Here is a 17,791-nt window from a genome sequence, read left to right as displayed (position 1 = left end):
GAGGTCTCTGAGATTGTCCTCATTTCTTTTGATTCGTTTTTCTTTTATCCTCTCTGATTCATTTATTTCTACCATTCTATCTTCTAATTCACTAATCCTGTCTTCTGCCTCTGTTATTCTACTATTTGTTGCCTCCAGAGTGTTTTTAATTTCACTTATTGCATTATTCATTATATATTGACTCTTTTTTATTTCTTCTAGGTCCTTGTTAAACCTTTCTTGCATCTTCTCAATCCTTGTCTCCAGGCTATTTATCTGTGATTCCATTTTAGTTTCAAGATTTTGGATCAATTTCACTATCATTATTCGGAATTCTTTATCAGGTAGATTCCCTATCTCTTCCTCTTTTGTTTGGTTTGGTGGGCATTTATCCTGTTCCTTTATCTGCTGAGTATTCCTCTGTCTCTTCATCTTGTTTAAATTGCTGAGTTTGGGGTGTCCTTTCTGTATTCTGGCAGTTTGTGGAGTTCTCTTTATTGTGGCGTTTCCTCACTGTGTGTGGGTTTGTACAGGTGGCTTGTCAAGGTTTCCTGGTTAGGGAAGCTTGTGTCGGTGTTCTGGTGGGTGGAGCTGTATTTCTTCTCTCTGGAGTGCAATGAAATGTCCAGTAATGATTTATGAGATGTCTATAGTTTTGGGGTGACTTTGGGCAGCCTGTATCTTGAAGCTCAGGGCTGTGTTCCTTTGTTGCTAGAGAATTTGTTTGGTATGTCTTGCCCTGGAATTTATTGGCCCTTGTGTGGTGCTTGGTTTCAGTGTCGGTATGGATGCATTTGATGAGCTCCCGTCAATTAATGTTCCTTGGAGTCAGGAGTTCCCTGGAGTCAGGGTTTGGACTTAAGTCTCCTGCTTCCGGTTATCGGTCTTATTTTTACAGTATTTTCAAAACTTCTCCTTCTATACAGCACCATTGATAAAACATCTACATTAAAGATGAAAAGTTTCTCTACAGTGAGGGTCACTCAGAGAGGTTCACAGGGTTACATGGAGAAGAGAAGAGGGAGGAGGGAGTTAGAGGTGACCCAAATGAGATGAGGTGAATCAATAGTGGAGAGAGTGGGCTAGCCAGTAGTCACTTCCTTATGTGCACTCCACAACTGGACCACTCAGAGATGTTCACGGGGTTATACAGAGAAGAGAAGAAGGAGGAAGGTAACAGAGGTGGCCAGAAGGATAAAAGGGGGGAATGAAAAGGAGGGAGACAGATCCAGCCAGTAATCAGTTCCCTAAGTGTTCTCCACCGTCTGGAACACACAGAATTTCACAGAGTTGGGTAGAGTAGAGAGGGGTTAGGGAGGAGACACAGGCGACCTGGTGGAGAAAAAGGAGAGTCCAAAGGGAGAGAGAGCAGTCAAGCCAGTAATCTCACTCCCTAGTGAAAAATGGGTCCTGAAGATTGGGTCCTTAAAGGTACAAAATTGGTAACAAATACATAAAAGCAAAAATTAAAAATCTAGAGTAGAGTTTGGAATTTCAAAAATATGATGTTAAAGAAAAGAAGAAGGAAAAGAAAGAGAGAAAAAACGAACAAACAAAAACAAACAAGGTCGCGAAAATTATAAAGAAAGTACAGGTACAAAATTGATAACTAATACCAGAAAGCAAAAATTAAAAATCTAGAGTAGAGTTTGGAATTTCAAAAATACGATGTTAAAGAAAAGAAGAAGGAAAAGAAAGAGAGAAAAAACGAACAAACAAAAACAAACAAGGTCGTGAAAATTATAAAGAAAATACAGGTACAAAATTGATAACTAATACCAGAAAGCAAAAATTAAAAATCTAGAGTAGAGTTTGGAATTTCAAAAATACGATGTTAAAGAAAAGAAGAAGGAAAAGAAAGAGAGAAAAAACGAACAAACAAAAACAAACAAGGTCGTGAAAATTATAAAGAAAGTACAGGTACAAAATTGATAACTAATACCAGAAAGCAAAAATTAAAAATCTAGAGTAGAGTTCGGAATTTAAAAAATACAATGTTAAAAAAAAAAAAGAAGAAGAAGAAAAATAAAGAGAGAAAACAAATACGAACAATGTCACAAAAATTATAAAGAAAATACAGGTACAAAATTGATATCAAATACCAAAAAGCATAAATTAAAAATCTAGAGTAAAGTTTGGAATTTCAGATATACAATGTTATATAAAAGAAGAAGAGAAAGAAACAGAGAAGGAAAAAAAAAAAAGTCAGAAATTATATAAAAAAAAAAAACTATAGGTACAAAATTGATAAAATATACCAAAAAGTGAAAATTAAAAATCTAGAGTAGAGTTTGGAATTTCAAAAATACAATGTTAAAGAAAAGAAGAAAAAAACAAAAAGAAAAACAAACAAAAAACAAGGTCAAAAAATTATAAAATATATATATATGAAGTTTGCTGAAGAAGAAAAAAATAGGGTCTTTTTTTTTTTTTTTTGCAAAGTAATAGGTTATAAAAGTGAAATTTAAAGGAACAATAGAGGACTTAAAAAAAATTTTTTTTAATTAAAAAAAAAAGGAAAGAATGATCGTAAAAATAATAAAAATATATCTAGGACTTTTTTGTTTTTTTTTTTGTGGGTGTTGTGGGTTCAGTTCATTTTTGGCTAGTTCCTTGGTCTGACTTATATTTCTCAAGATCTATGGGCCCCTTCCTATGTAGTCCATAGTAACCACAGGGTTTTGATCTATTGCCTGTAGCTTCCAAGGCGTTTCCCTCTGTTATATCTTCTTCTGTTTGCTAGTCTCTTCAGTATCTGGTTTCCGCCCTGACACAAAGGGCACGGTGGAGGACACTTTTTTTTCTTTTTTTTTTTTTTTTTAGGCTTACTTGTTCAGTCGCGCTGTGGGGAGGGAGGGAGGGAGGGAGGGAGGGGTGCTGCAAACAAATAACACTGGCGTGGGCTCGCAGTGCCTCAGCCACCCTGGGTCTGCCCCCGCTCACGGCGCGTGTAGCCTCCCTGTCCACACTGCTCGGACTCTAGGTTGTTCCGCCGGGAACAATCCGAGGCTGGCCCTGGGCTGCATGCACCTCCCAGGTCCAAGCCGCTCAGGTTCAGGCACTCGGGTAGTCCTCAGAGGCGCAGACTCAGTTGGGGCTGCGTTTTGTGCTCTTCCCAGGTCCGAGCAGCTCAGGTGATGAGGTGTTTGGTGAGCGCCAATGCTGCGACTTATCGCCTCCCCGCCACTTGGTTATCTGGGTGTTAAAACCGGCGCCCCTTCTCAGGCAGATGTTGACCGTCCAGACCCCCAAGAAGTTTTAGTTAGCAAAGAAGCCTGCTTACAGTTTTATAGATAATGTCTCTCTGGGGCTGCGATTGCCCCCTTCCGGCTCTGGCTGCCTGTCACCGGAGGGGGAAGATCTGCAGCCGGCTATCTCTGTTCAGTCCTTTGTTCCGTGCGCGGGCCTGGCGGTCTTAGGTTAGGGCTGGCTTTTCGCGTGGTAGATATCCCACAGTCTGGTTTGCTAGCCCAAATTATTTCGCTCAGATAGCGCTCAGGGTATTCAGGCCAGATTCTTACTCTCAGTGATGCAGCCCACGCCGCGCCTCCCTGCCCAGCCCCGGCTTGCTAATGGCGGATGCAGGCGTCTGCGCTGCTTCTCCGCTGGGGGAGTTACCGTAGGGCTCGCAATCTGCGAGTTTTAATTGTTTATTTATTTTTTCTCCCTGTTATGTTGCCCTCTGTGCTTCCAAAGCTCGGCACAGATTCGGCAGTGAGAAGGTTTCCTGGTGTTTGGAAACTTCTCTCTTTTTAAGATTCCCTTCCCGGGACGGAACTCCCTCTTTTGTCTCTTTTTTTTTGTTTTTAATATTTTTTCCTACCTCCTTTCGAAGAGTTGGGTTGCTTTTCTGGGTGCCTGATGTCCTCTGCCGGCATTCAGAAGTTGTTTTGTGGAATTTACTCGACGTTTAAATGCTCTTTTGATGAATTTGTGGGGGAGAAAGTGTTCTCCCCGTCCTACTCCTCCGCCATCTTGGCTCCTCCCCAGGATTGGTTTTAAACTAGAAATATTCTGGACAATGAGTGAGAGGTCAGTAGACAGCACATTTGAGACAGTAAACCCCAACACAGATTTTGAAGAGTTACTGATTGTTTTAGAGTTTAGATTTTCTTTGTCTCTCAACCTCTGTATTGGAGACGGCAATGGCAACCCACTCCAGTACTCTTGCCTGGACAATCCCATGGACGGAGAAGCCTGGTAGGCTGCAGCCCATGGGGTCTTAAAGAGTCGGACACGACTAAACAACTTCACTTTCACTTTTCACTTTCATGCATTGGAGAAGGAAATGGCAACTCACTCCAGCGTTCTTGCCTGGAGAATCCCAGGGACAGGGGAGCCTGGTGGGCTGCCGTCTATGGGGTCGCACAGAGTCGGGCACGACTGAAGCGACTTAGCAGCAGTAACAGCAACCTCTGTATTCAGATGGGATTAGGTTAGTCCTATTTAGATCATCTCTCTTTTGATTGGCCTAAAGTTGAGAAATAAGTACCCTTCCCTCAATTACTTCTGCAAAATCCCTTTTGCCATATAATAAGTGATACCTGTTTATAGTTGTAAATTTCACCCCTACTTAAGGGGGAGAGATTATAAAAACAAGGGTCACCAGGGTCGTTTTAGTATTCTGGGTACCACAGCTTCATTTCCTTTTTGCCATTTCCCCTTAAGATAAAGTTATAGGTCCTTTCCTTTCATATATGTTTGAAAAGAATCACCTGTTAATAATGTGTGTTCTCTTACTACTACTTCATTGTGCTTTTGACCATTCCTCCTAGGTTGAATGTGGAAGTTCCTTGCTAGGCTATTCATCTGGGCATCAGAATGATACAAGTTCTATGACATTTTAAGAAGGTTAGTCTTGCCAGGGAGGAGGGATGTGATAATGTCAAACATTCACAATAAGATTAGGAACAAAGCTTCCAAAATAAGATTTGTGTATTTTCAGACTGATTTATCCAGCTTATCCTGATTGGCTACTTCTGGTATTACTTGGGAAAAGGCTAGAAATGAATTGAAGTTTTTAAGTATTGTATATAAGTTCTTTGGAAAAAGGTATAAGCCAGGAACAGCAATATATACTTTTGAACATTGTGTGTGGTGGGACATTTTTCAGTCTTCTGTATGTGACTACTTGTCCCAAATTTATAAAACCTCTCAAGTTACTACAGATCAGATTAATAGCTGTTTTTCTTTTTTTAGATTTCTTAGGATGTCAGAAATCTGCTCAACATAAAAAGGGGAATCCTGACACTGATGTAAAAATATATTCCTAAACTTTCAGGTAATATTTTCTTCATACTAAAATAACTTTAGTGCCTTTGAAACCTTAAGCTAGTGAGAAAGTTCTTTTGTTATTTTTGACAAATGGGGGTCTTAGAAAAGATCTAAAAACACCAGGTGCCTTGGTTTATTAGGTATGGAGTTAGAAAGGACACAGGATAGAGATATTTAGAAAATAAATGTAAGAAGCTGAAAGAGCATAGTTAAAGAGATCAAAAACTTTTGAGAAATATGTGTATTTGTCCTAAGAAGGTACTCAATTGTTTGCTCATCTCACAAATGAGGAATTCAAGAATAGTACAGCTACATGTCCTAGTCTTAAGTGTCATAAAAGGAAGGATATGGGCCAATAGTACTGATGGGTTTAAAAAAAAATCTTTCTTTTCATAATCACTTGACCGATTGCCATCATGTTATTCTAAAGTAAAAAGCTGCAGTAGATTGCCCTTTAAGATGGGTAAAATAATCAAGGCATTAGTTAATGGGTTTCAGTTCAGTTCAGTTGTCCAACTCTTTGCGATCCCATGGACTGCAGCATGCCAGGCTTTCCTGTCCATCACCAACTCCTGGAGTTTACTCAAGCTCATGTCCACTGAGTTGGTGATACCATCCAACCATCTCATCCTCTGTCGTCCCCTTCTCCTCCCACCTTCAATATTTCCCAGCAGCAGGGTGTTTTCAAATGAGTCAGCTCTTCTCATCAGGTGGCCAAAGTATTGGAGTTGCAGCTTCAGCATCAGTCCTTCCAATGAATATTCAGGACTGATTTCCTTTGGAATGGACTGGTTGGATCCCCTTGCAGTCCAATGGACTCTCAAGAGTCTTCTCCAACACCACAGTTCAAAAACATCAATTCTTCGGCACTCAGCTTTCTTTATAGTCCAAATTTCACATCCATTCAAGACTACTGGAAAAACCATAGCTTTGACTAGATGGACCTTTGTTGACAAAGTAATGTCTCTGCTTTTTTATATGCTGTCTAGGTTGGTCATAACTTTCCTTCCAAGGAGTAAGCGTCTTTTAATTTCATGGCTGCAGTCATCATCTGCAGTGATTTTGGAGCCACTGTTTCCACTGTTTCTCCATCTATTTGCCGTGAAGTGATGGGACCGGATGCCGTGATCTTAGTTTTCTGAATGCTGAGTTTTAAGCCAACGTTTTCATTCACCTCTTTCACTTTCATCAAGAGGCTCTTTAGTTCTTCTTTGCTTTCTGCCATAAGTTAATGGGTTTATACTATTGCAATTCATATTCCTATCCTGAGAGTAATAACTTGAGTAGACTGATGTGCACATTTCCCAGACATTGAAATATAGACAAACTCATAAACCATATTGTCTGACAAAACAAACATTAATTTTTCCCCACTTACTTAGGAGTATTTTTTCAAAGTAGGCATGAATCATTTAAAATAAATGCTTCACTCTCTATTCCCTAAAGCCATCAAATTTGCTCCCAGACTTTGCTTTCAGTATGCTCTTTCACTCTGCTGGCTGCCAAATCCAAAAGTGGTAGAGGGATTTTCAATGCAACAAAGAAATAAAGAATCAGATGCTTATTCATAAAACAACCAAGCAAAACAAGCTGGATAAGCAGAAACACATTGCCAAGCCAATTCGCAATCCAGCAGGGCTGAGACAAAGCAGCCAGGTATGGCAGAGCTCCCACTGAGGTGGTCCTATTTTAAGCAGAGCCCAGAGCATGTGAACAGAGTCCATTTTTCTTCCTGTTTTAATTCAATAGAAACAGAACAAAGCAGATTCCAATTCCATCAGCAAATTAGATAGAGCTGAACCGAATGGATTATATGCAGGCGAAATATGACAGAGCAGCCCAATGAAGTCTTTGAGAGAGGAGGATAGAGAGAAAGAGGGCCAAATCATTTAAAGTTTTATTTTATTTTAATTTCCCATTTGATTCAAATGATTTCCAAGTACCCAAGAGAAACAAATGAGACATTCTAAGATCAATTTGAAATTTCGCGGAAGTGTGCAAGACAGAATTTCAAACTGCAAAGCCAGCCAGGAACAACTTATGTTTTATAATATAAGATCCTTGGGGTGGTCTAAATTTTAGTTCCTAATATATTGTGTAGCTGCCTAAACTGTGTGGCAAATATTTTCATTTTCCAAATATATTTTACTTCATAAACAGTTACAGAATTTTTTTTTTTTTTTTTAGTTAAAGTTTTCTTCCCAAATCAGTATTGTATGTGGGTGTGTGGGGGTGTGTGTGTGTGTGTTTACTTGTAACTTTTGAAGGGTTTCTCTCTTTTGGCATAATTAAAATAATTTTTTTCCAAAATTAACACTAACGTGTGCATATCTTTTAAAAGTTCAATTTAATGGAGTGACTTAATTTTTTCTTTTATATTATTTATAAATAAGAAAGTGAATATATTCTTAAAACTGGAGGTTTGACATGACTCCCTTAGGAGTCAGAGACAAACCCAGATCTCAGGGATCACCTGAAATAAGCAGACCAAGGGACTCTTGAGCATAACTCTGTGTGTCGCTCTGAGTCCTAGTCTGTGGCCCACGGATTCGTTTCTTTCTTGCTCACCATTGCCTTCTTGCCAGAAGTTTGAGTGTTTGCCATAGTCTCATGTCTCAGAACATCATCTTCACATAAAAAGCCAGATACAGGCATAAAACCAGGAAAAATATATTAGCTTCCTTGTATTTCATTATTAGCTTTGGGAAATAATAAAACCAATGCCTGAATAACTGTTGGCACAACATTCAGTTAATTGTTATAAAAATGTGTCTTGAAGTGAGTGACAGAGGTATTGGATTTGAAATTAATTTCGAGCATTTGATTCATTTGCTTCTAACTGTCCTGTACCTTGTGGGTTTGTGAAGGATAATGGGTAAACATATAATGTGCTTCACTTGCTACAAATGGAAATAAGTCTGATTTATGGAGAGTGATTCAAAAAAGACGATATTTTACACAGAGTGATCAGTGAAAACCTCACTAAGAACATGGCATTTGGGCAGAGACCTGATGAAACCCAAAGCCTGGAGTAAACCTTGGAAATCCTCCAAAGGAAAGATTCCTAAAGGCAAAAGTAAGTTCAAGGACCCTGACATACAACACTCTTGGTAAAATAGTGAATACTTAGTAGGTCATTCGGAGAAGGCGATGGCACCCCACTCCAGTACTCTTGCCTGGAAAATCACATAGATGGGAGAGCCTGGTAGGCTGGAGTCCATGGGGTCGAGAAGAGTCGGACAGGACTGAAGCGACTTCACAGCAGCAGCAGCAGTAGGTCATTAGTGCTGAAAACGTATACATGAGGAGAATAGCATAGGATTTGGTTAAAGGATGACAGTGCATGATAAATATTTTCACCTTAATAGATATTTCTTTCTGCCGCTATAATCTGAATGTAAGTTAAAACTTCCCAACATTGGGAAAACAATGGGAAAATGCCAGAAGTGTTAGAAAATCTAACTTTGAGTGTCAGGATATGCTTTCTTGCTGACTTAGTGGTAAAAAATCTGCCTGCCAATGCAGGAGGCAAAAGAGATGGGAGTTCAGTTCCTATGTTAGGAAGATCCCCTGGAGAAGGAAATGGCAACCCACTCCAGTATTCTTGCCTGCAGAATCCTGTGAACAGAGCTACAGTGGGCTACAGTGTTGCCAAAGAGTAGGACATGACTTAGCAACTAAAGCAAACCAGCTTCCCTAAATGTTAATATTTTACTACATCTTCTATATCATTTCCTCCCTGTGTGTGCTTGTGCGTATGTTATGACCCATTTCAGAGTAAGTGTTCAACATAATATTTAAATATTTCAGTGCATTTTTCCTATGAAAATTAACATTTCATGCATAAGAACAGTAGAACTATCAATTGTACATACCAAAGATTTGTTTAGAGAACAGGGTAGTCATTCTGAAGAATATCTCATCTAGTGTTTCTCTGGTGTTTCCTCATAATTTGACTTTTTTTTTTCACAAGGATATCAGAAAAGCAATGTTATGTTTCCTCAGTAACTAATATTAGGAGACACATAATTTTTATTTGTCCTTTTATGGTAGTGTTAATTTTGAACACTTGCTTAAGGTCATGTGGGCAGGTTTTTCAAACTGTGATTTATTATTGTTTCCCTTTGTATTAAAGGGGAGATATTTTAAGATTAGATAATAGATATGCTTTTTCTCATCAAATACATACTTTAGCATTCATTTTAGCATCTATTGATACAGTATCTAATAGATACAGTCTATTGATGCATTAATTTAGCATCATTTAGGGGCTAGACAGTGACACCCCACTCCAGTACTCTTGCCTGGAAAATCCCATGGACAGAGCAGCCTGGTAGGCTGCAGTCCATGTGATCGAGAAGAGTCAGACACGACTGAGCGACTTCACTTTCACTTTTCACTTTCATGCATTGGAGAAGGAAATGGCAACCCACTCCAGTGTTCTTGCCTGGAGAATCCCAGGGATGAGGTAGCCTGGTGGGCTGCCATCTATGGGGTCGCACAGAGTCAGACATGACTGAAGCGACTTAACAGCAGCAGCAGCAGGGGCTAGGAGTCGGACGTGACTGAGCGACTTCACTTTCACTTTTTACTTTCATGCATTGGAGAAGGAAATGGCAACCCACTCCAGTGTTCTTGCCTGGAGAATCCCAGGGATGGGGGAGCCTGGTGGGCTGCTGTCTATGGGGTCGCACAGAGTTGGATACGACTGAAGTGATTTAGCAGCAGCAGCAGCACCTACTGATGATACAGTCCCATGGCTTTTGAAAGTTTTGAGTCTAGCTGGTGGATCAGGCACTGTCCAAGGCCCTCTGTGAACACTGGGTACTGTTACCTCTCATCTTTCTGGAAGATTTTTTTCTCCAGACCCTAGTGGTTTCTTCATAGGCATGCCCTGATCAGCACTTATTAATAAATACATAAATGGGCCTCTCTGCAGACTTCTCAGGCTCAAACAGTCTGGGCCAAGAACTCTGGCCCTCTTACTTTCCTCAGATTCCCAGTTCAACTCAGGGCATCTGCTAGATTCCAGCTGGGTTCCCTTGCCTGCACTGCATCTGGAAACTTCATGAAAATGAAAGTGAAAATCGTCCAGTCATGTCTGACTCTTTTGTGACCCCATGTCCGGCTCTTTGTGACCCTCCCTTTATTCCTTCTAACTGAATAATTATTTTAATGAATGCCAATTTTATTCTTCACAATAATAAAAACAATAGAAACACTATACAGTCCGTGGAATTCTCCAGGGCAGAATACCGGAGTGGGTAGCCTTTCCCTTCTCCAGGGGATCTTCCCAACTCAGGGATCAAACCAGGGTCTCCTGCATTGCAGGCGGAGTCCATATGCTGAGTCTAAATTGTACTGTTACCCCATTTCCTCATCTTTCAGGGATCGTTTTGTTGCCGGGTATACAGTATCTTGCTTACTTTAGCATCATGTACTTTTTCCACTTTTGGCGGTTTTTGAAGGGAGACTGTATCCACACTCTGGACTCCATCAGTTTATATCCCATCTGGCATCACTGGTCTCCAGGAAGCGAATGTTTGGAACTGACTTCTCCCTGCAGTCTCCTGTCTCTCTCCAGATTTCAGGTTCCTTGGTTATTCCATGACTTCAGATTTCTGATGGTTTCAAGTGGAAACCATGAATCTGAAGTTTTTCCAGTGGGAAAGACGCTCTTTTCAGCTTCTCACATTTCCTGAGACCAGAAGCCTCATTTTTTTTTAAATAGAAACACTGAAGCGACTTTTAAATGAAAGAGAAAGCATAATAGAGACTTAAAGAAGATGAATCCCTCTGTTTGCTTGGAGATGAGGATGTCTAATATTGGCTAAGGCCATCCTCTTGCTCTCTCTTAGAAACTTCCTGTGCTACTAACAGAAAAGTAAGTTATGCCAATAAATCAGGCAAAGTGCTTAGTTAATGTCCATTGCATATAACTCAGAGTGGCACAGCCTTTCTCTAGTGTGTTATATTAGCCTGAGATAAAGATAGTAGCCTTTTTGATTTAATGACCTGCTGTAGTATATCAGACTCTATAATATGCGAGTTTATTCCTTCTAATTGAATAATTATTTTAAAGAATGCCAACTTTATTCTTGGCAATAATAAAAATAATAGAAACACTGTTAAGTACTGTTTAAAACATGTAATAGTAGTACAAGTACTTTATAGCCAATAAGAAGAGCAAGGGTAAATCTGCTCATGGATAGGAAAACAGTAGTGCTGATTATGCAGCTGTCTCTTACTCATAATTAAATTCCCAGGAAGAATAAAAGAAAATACACAAAATGAATTTATATCATTTTGGGGAATTTATTAGAAGCCCATATGAAAATGTCAGGAAGAAATTCATTTAATTTTAGTGTTAATGTGCTTGAATTAAATGCTTTTATTCCATAAAGTTAGATGCATGTTTAAATATATTTTAACAGTCATTAAGAAAAAGATAAAACTTATGTCATATCTACGTGAAAATTCTACTTGACACCTTTAGTATGCTTATATATATATATATTCAAAATAAAAAGTGAGAAGCATTCAGTTGTGAAAAATTGTTGAAAAGTTATTAATAGTTTTCTTCCTATATAATAAATTTCTGGATCATGAAAGAATATATGATACATAGCTATATGTATTGTGTCTGCTTTATTTTTAAGTAAATATACACATATAGGCCCCCCTGGTGGCTCAGGCAGTAAAGAATCCACCTGAAATGTGGGAGACCAGGGCTCAACCCCTGGATCAGGAAAATCCTCTGGAGAAGGGAATGGCAACCACTCCAGTATTCTTGCCTGGGAAATCCCATGGACAGAGGATTTATTTTAACTACATATACACTTATTATGTAGGCTGATTAGTAGTAAATGTGGTTCTTATATTTTGATCTCTTTGTATGATTCTGTAGCTATACTTTTGGTATAGATATATTTTGAAGCTTTCATTGTAATCAACTGTTTTGAAATTCTAATTCATCCTGTTCATTTTTTTTTTTTAAAGAAAGTGTTGCTATTTGCTAATTTCTCAAAGACATTTAAGTGGGCCACCATGCTTTTTCCTTTACTAAATCATGGGTTTCTGTACTGAAGTTACAGAACTGAATCAATATTACTGAGCTAGACAGCAATTAAACAAAGTAAGATGAAGCTACAACAAAGGCCTCCAGATCTTTCAAATAGTATTTCTGATACCTGTTAAAGTAATTTATTGAGCAGTATGATTAGGCATTAAATGGCAAATACCACATTGCACCAGCTTTCCATCTTAATATTTTTATATGTGATGGAATTTTCTTTCATAATATGTTCTTAGCATAGCCCTTTATTTTTAGTTTTGTCTTACTTTTTAAAACAGATTCACACTTATTTCAAAAGTCAACTAATCAAACTGCAAAAAAAGAGGGCTTCAGAATCACATGGACCATAAGACAAGGAGAGGTAATTTCTTGCCTGATAATTCCTCTATAAGAAAAGAAAATATGAATAAAGTAATTTGGTTAATTTTGAAGAATCTGAAAAATGCTAAAGTGTTTATCAAGTTGTTATTTGATATACACATATACAAGATATTTCATGAAGTGGGCTATGACTTTCTCATTTCCTTGTATCTCTCCACAGACACGGACATTTTCACTGACTAGTGATTCAAATGAATTTGTCTGTGATATCTTGACCACTGAATGACAAGTGGTCATTCCACTAGATGACAAGTTAAATTAGTGGAAATATTTGATTTGTGCTCTTGTATGATTCTGATGTGGAATCCTGACTCTGCTGTAGTTTGGGAGGTTTACCTAGAACAAATGAGTTTACTTATAGAAAAGTTAGCTTCATGAGATCTAAAATTCAGATTATGAAGTCTATTTCCAAATATTTTATAACTTGAATTATGGTTCAGCATGATACTTTGAATGGCATGGTTCTTGATAAAAGTTAATTATTTCTACCTCTTCTCAAATTTTACTCCATAGCATACATAGAGTGTGAAAATCCAGGTGTATTCTTCTAGGAAAAGGGGGAACAGCCAGGTTGATTCTTCCTATCTTTAAGTTCTGGTTGAGTCCATCCATTCAAGATTCCCCAGTGCGGTACTTCTATTTATCCTACACACTTTCCCTGGGATGTGTTTACCTTCAATTAAATCTCTGTTTCTGCTTCCAAGCTCATATTTCCTCCATGAATCACTTTTAGTGCCTTCAAATGCCTTTCAGCAAATTTGAGTTCATTGCAGCATGGCTTTAGACATGTAATTAATTTTGCTTTGTCTAGTAATAATTATTTTTAAATATTTGTATGTTGACATTGAAGACTACATAGCAATAATAACATTTGTTTGAAGTCTAGTTTAGTGACTGCCTTATTTTAATACCTAATAGTGAATATCCCCATAAGATACTAAGCAGATGAGGCCTTTATTGCTCGTCATAAAACCATTTCTTTATCTCTTGCATCATAGGATGCTCTCATTCCTTAAGAGCAATAGTTTGAGTTATAGCCGTATTTTGTTATCAAATGCAAACTAAATTTTTCTGAAGGGATTCGAGGGAATATGTAGTCAATATTCCCAGTGTTTCAAACAAAATGGGACAATAAAAATGTCATTTCTTTTTTGTTGTTGTTGTTTCTGCCTTTAAAAAATAATTTATTTATTTTAATTGGAGGCTAATTACTTTACAATACTGTAGTGGTTTTTGCCATACATTGACATGAATTAGCCATGGGTGTACGTGTCCCCCATCCTGAAACCCCCTCCCACCTCCCTCCCCATCCCAATCCTCTGGGCTGTTCCAGTGCACTGGCTTTGAGTGCCCTGCTTCATGCATCGAACTTGGACTGGTGATCTATTTCACATATGGCAATATACATGTTTCAACGCTATTCTCTCCAATCATCTTGGAAAGCTACAAAACATGTGGGCTTGTGTTGCAGTGCTTGGTGAAAGATATGCGTGGCATGGCACTGGCATTGGGGAGCAACCACAGTGTATTTTGTGCCCATCTTCAATAATTTGCAAGGGAATGGCCAAGTTACCTCATACTGAGTTTAGAATTACATATGACTCTTTGATCACTAGAAATTGATTTGATTATTGTTTTTCCACTTTGTAAAAATCTGTAGCAATGTCTTTTATTATAAAAAAGATCACCTAGCTCTATTTTAATCTATCCTCGAGCCATAGAAATATAATGTCTATTGTTGAAGGTTTTAATTTTTTTTCTTTTGTGTTACTTATTGCAACTTCTCTAGATTTTTTTTTTTCCTATCCCAGTGGAGCTTCCAAAGATGACTATGCACATCAAGTTTTCCAATGTCTCTATAGTACAACACTTTATCTCATTTTTTCTCTCATTTATTTTTTTCTTTGATTTTTCAATAAATAATATCTTAGTCTAGGCTACAGAGAAGCAGACCTTGAGATAGAATTTGAGTAAAATATTTTCTTTGATAGCCATTCCAGGAAACATCAATAAGGTAGTGGTGAAAAAAGATAGAGAAAGAAGGCAATGCAGGGGACAGTTAGAGTTTAACCAGCTGGGGATCTGTGGGATGTTGAAAATGCATCTCTATCAATTAAGGTAAAACAAACTACTGTAGTCAGATACTCATTCTCATAAATCATTATCTGAGCACTACTTCTAAGGGCACTATCTCTGACACTTTATTTATTTATTTGTTATTTGTTCTGATTGAAAGTAAATGCACTCTTACAGACAGAAAAGAAATCAAAGATTCCCTCCCTAAGACAGTTGAGATGTTCTACAGGGGCTTCCTTAATTGTAAAGACATTGAGTGTGTAGAGGATATGAACAGGTCAACAGAATTTGCCACAGTGTCTATTTGATACTAGGTGTATCAGTTCAGTTCAGTTTAGTCGCTCAGTCATGTCCGACTCTTTGCGACCCGATGAATCGCAGCACACCAGGCCTCCCTGTCCATCACCAACTCCCGGAGTTCACTCAGACTCACATCCATCGAGTCAGTGATGCCATCCAGCCATCTCATCCTCTGTTGTCCCCTTTTCCTCCTGCCTCCAATCCCTCCCAGTGTCAGAGTCTTTTCCAATGAGTCAACTCTTTGCATGAGGTGGCCAAAGTACTGGACTTTCAGCTTTAGCATCATTCCTCCCAAAGAAATCCCAGGGCTAATCTCCTTCAGAATGGACTGGTTGGATCTCCTTGCAGTCCAGGGACTCGCGAGAGTCTTCTCCAACACCACAGTTCAAAAGCATCAATTCTTCGGTTCTCAGCTTTCTTCACAGTCCAACTCTCACATCCATACCTGACCACTGGAAAAACCATAGCCTTGACTAGATGGACCTTTGCTGGCAAAGTAATGTCTCTGCTTTTCAATATGCTATCTAGGTTGGTCATAATTTTCCTTCCAAGGAGTAAGCATCTTTTAATTTCATGGCTGCATTCACCATCTGCAGTGATTTTTGAGCCCCCAAAAATAAAGTCTGACACTGTTTCCACTGTTTCCCCATCTATTTCCCATAAAGTGATGGGACCAGATCTTCGATTTCTGAATGTTGAGCTTTAAGCCACCTTTTTCACTCTCCACTTTCACTTTCATCAAGAAGCTTTTTAGTTCCTCTTCACTTTCTACCATAAGGGTGGTGTCATCTGCATATCTGAGGTTATTGATATTTCTCCCAGAAATCTTGATTCCAGCTTGTGCTTCTTCCATCCCAGAGTTTCTCTGATGTACTCTGCATAGAAGTTAAAGAAGCAGAGTGACAATATGTAGCCTTGACATACTCCTTTTCCTATTTGGAACCAGTCTGTTGTTCCATGTCCAGTTCTAACTGTTGCTTCCTGACCTGCATACAGGTTTCTCAAGAGGCAGGTCAGGTGGTCTGGTATTCCCATCTCTTTCAGAATTTTCCACAGTTTACTGTGATCCACACAATCAAAGGCTTTGGCATAGTCAAAAAACAGAAATTGATGTTTTTCTGGAACTCTCGCTTTTTCCATGATCCAGCGGATATGGGCAATTTCATCTCTGGTTCCTCTGCCTTTTCTAAAACCAGCTTGAACATCTGCAAGTTCACAGTTCACATATTGCTGAAGCCTGGCTTGGAGAATTTTGAGCATTACTTTACTAGCGTGTGAAATGAATGCAATTGTGCAGTAGTTTGAGCATTCTTTGGCATTGCCTTTTTTGGGATTGGAATGAAAATGGACCTTTTCCAGTCCTGTGGCCACTGCTGAGTTTTCCACATTTGCTGGCATATTGAGTGCAGCACTTTCACAGCATCATCTTTTAAGATTTGAAATAGCTCAACTGGAATTCCATCACTTCCACTAGCTTGTTCGTAGTGATGCTTTCTAAGGCCCAGTTGACTTCACATTCCAGGATGTCTGGCTCTAGGTCAGTGATCACACCATCGTGATTATCTTGGTCATGAAGATCTTTTTGTACAGTTCTTCTGTGTATTCTTGCCACCTCTTCTTAATATCTACTACTTCTGTTAGGTCCATACGATTTCTGTCCTTTATTGAGCCCATCGTTGCATGAAATGTTCCCTTGGTATCTCTAATTTTCTTGAAGAGATCTCTAGTCTTTCACATTCTGTTTTTTACCTCTGTTGTTTCTACTCGGTGTATACAAAACCTTCAGAATTCTTAAGTTCTAAATGTCAAATAAGACATGAGAATTAAAGGGTTAACTGACAATATTAAATACTATAGAGCTTCTTAAAGAATACAAGGATCAGTATAATATAAAAAGTACAGATGAATCATTTAAGTTAAAAAATATGCTGATTAGAGGTGGAAAATGAAAGTAATAAGAAAATGCAGTTTATTTTTTGATTGGCCAGTGTGGTGGAAGACAGATGGAAATCTAAAGTTTGCCACAATGATTATTACCTGGAGGTAAATATGTCAAGGAATTTCAAGGAGTTATTTCTAATCAAGAATAAACATTATATAGCTTTTCTTTTAGTAGAACGTAATTCTTTCATAAAATGAGTTAACTGACCTAATTAATGATCAGGTATTTTCATGGCCTACATTATTTAGAGATTTTAATAGCAATGTACTTCTAAATGAGCATTCCCAGGTGGTGCAGTGGTAAAGAATCCTCCTGCCCAGTGCAGGAGACATCAGAGATGTGGGTTTGATTCCTGGGTCAGAAGATCCCATGGAGGAGGATACAGTAACCCACTGCAGTATTCTTGCCTGGGAAGTCCCATGGACAGAGGAGCCTGGCGGGCTACAGTCCACGGAGTCACAAAGGGTCACACACAGCTGAGGGACAGCATGCACGCACGTACGTTTTTAAAGCTATTTTAACTCATACAAACCCCTTCATCTTGAGATACTGAGTACTAAGAACATCTTGAATAGTGTACTGTGATGAGTTCATGTGATTGTTTTTTTTTTTTTTTGGAAGGGGGAGGAGTGTTATTCCCATATTCTTGTGTTTAAGAGCTGACAGAAAAACTGTGTTCACACGCTTAAAGAAATTAAAATTCCATAGCAGAAATGGCCAGAATTATGCTCAAAATACTTGAAATATTCTTCCCTTCTGCTGTT

General features: G+C 38.6%; 1 long non-coding RNA gene across 14 annotated transcripts in view; it reads left to right on the top strand.

The window, feature by feature from the left end:
* LOC147370029 (uncharacterized) overlaps positions 1 to 17,791 on the top strand; it is a 277,352-nt gene that overhangs the window by 17,782 nt on the left and 241,779 nt on the right. For 10 of the 14 annotated variants that reach the window (XR_015168321.1, XR_015168333.1, XR_015168334.1 and 7 more), the window contains exons 2-3: positions 4,755 to 4,830; positions 5,179 to 5,260. This is a non-coding gene — a long non-coding RNA (uncharacterized LOC147370029). The other 4 variants (XR_015168325.1, XR_015168324.1, XR_015168327.1 and 1 more) reach the window with 4 other exon arrangements.

Source organism: Bos grunniens, chromosome 7 (assembly GCF_055505025.1).
Source record: "Bos grunniens cultivar Pamir isolate PY7600 chromosome 7, Bosgru_T2T1.0, whole genome shotgun sequence".
In the NCBI taxonomy this organism is placed as follows: Eukaryota; Metazoa; Chordata; class Mammalia; order Artiodactyla; family Bovidae; genus Bos; species Bos grunniens.
This window is presented reverse-complemented; position numbering and strand designations above follow the sequence as displayed.